Raw genomic sequence first — 1818 nt, forward strand, 5'->3', positions numbered from 1 at the left:
CTGCTGTGCGTGCTCCCCTGTGGGCAATTTTACAACATAATGTTTCCTCCTATTCATTAGTTTCATTTCTATTTCATTATTTTTATATCCATCTGCCATTGTAGAGATAGAAAAAGCAAAAAGTACATATATATGTACATAAAATGTCACTTGAATCTAGTGTCCTGGGAAAAAGTTACATATCATAAATTGTTTTAATCCACCAAGTTGGGCATGCATGGATCCATTCAACAGTTTTCAAAAGTTAAAGATTGACACAAAACTCTGTTGAAAGGAAGCAAGAACTCTGTGTGATCACATGTATCCACAGTCTACGACTCCTATGAAAATTGCTTACACATTAAATGGACTATTTTGGTGCATTTATCTTATTTTAAAACATTTTAAATCATTTTTCAGTGCATTGCTATTAGTTTAAAACTCTATGCACTTCATGTAATAAAAATAAAAACTCATGGGAAGCTGAGCCAAAGAGATTCAAGACAATAGCTTACTTATTATTATTTTTTTAATCCAAAAGGTTCTCTTAGGCACCCTAACTCCTTAATGAAAGCTTATGCAGTTGTATAGAAAGTTCTGGAGATGAGAGTTTGTGGTCCCATCTGTCAAGTTAAATTTACATGTATGTCTTTTACCTGTTATATACTCCTGACTCTAGGAAGAACTAAAGTTTTCTCAGTAATACCAAAGGAGTGACTAAAGGGAAGGTTCAGGGGGAAAAAAAAAGACTGTCTGACCAGTGCTTAACTAATGATATCACAAAGATGTCCTTGCGTAAATCTTCTCAGTCTACTTAGACTGCTGCTACCAAATGAAAATGTCTTTGTTAAAGATGAGGGTCAGAGAAGTTGGGAAAAGTGAGACGCCTTCTACAGGAAGGGACACTAACAAGGACTAACAGCCCAAAAGTTCATATATGCTATTATCATTTGACACTTTTAGGGCTCACAGGATGAATAAGAACACATTATGTCATAAGTGCATTTCAAAATCCTCCATAAGTCATAGTCAACAACTGGAAAAAATAGAATATCAGAAAGTCTATGAGTACTTTAAATATTTTAACTGCTTCAATGGTATTCTATCTGTAAGTAAAAATTACTAAACCGTACAAAATAAATATATAGGATTTCTGAGAGGTGAAAACGTAAAATTCAGCAAAACTCTGCTCTACCACCTTCTCTGTCACTTGGTACTGAAATAAGCAAACTGATTTACTACAATTTCTATTGCTTCGGACTCCATTAGCTGTTAACTTCAGTCTAAGGATGCCGAGATCCACGTAGCAGTTTTCAGCTTCGGATACATACCCCCAGTGCTTTGTTTTCTTCGTGATCTACGAAAGGAGAGTGTTTCTCTAATGGTAGGTCCCAAGACTTCAGAAAGGAGTATTTTCATGTAGCAGAATATTCTGGATGGGTATACCGTCTGTCCCTTTTCTGACACATTTTTTTGACCTAAATTTTCTAACCCTCTATTTGATAGGATAATGAAGTTCTTCCTATCTTTGAGCTGATCTTTTTGAAATTAAAATGTAAACATTATTGAGGCAAGCCATGAATAAACAGTAAGGGATGGCCATCAAAATGCTAACATTCCTTCCCGTTAAAGCCTCTTGTGAATAAGCTCACAAGACAGTGCCTGGGTTGTTTTCTGCAGTGATCAATCTAAAAACCCATATTAAAAGATCTCCATGCCTAACTCAAAATGGCACCCATTCTCTCTTCCTTCTTAAGCTCTGTCTGTAAGTATATGATAAACATCTCTCTAAAACTAAAAAAACAGTCAAAATGAAGCCATTTAAGTGTTGTGATATAA

This window comes from Nannospalax galili, unplaced genomic scaffold (genome assembly GCF_000622305.1).
Source record: "Nannospalax galili isolate Female #2095 unplaced genomic scaffold, S.galili_v1.0 scaffold2598, whole genome shotgun sequence".
NCBI lineage: Eukaryota > Metazoa > Chordata > Mammalia > Rodentia > Spalacidae > Nannospalax > Nannospalax galili.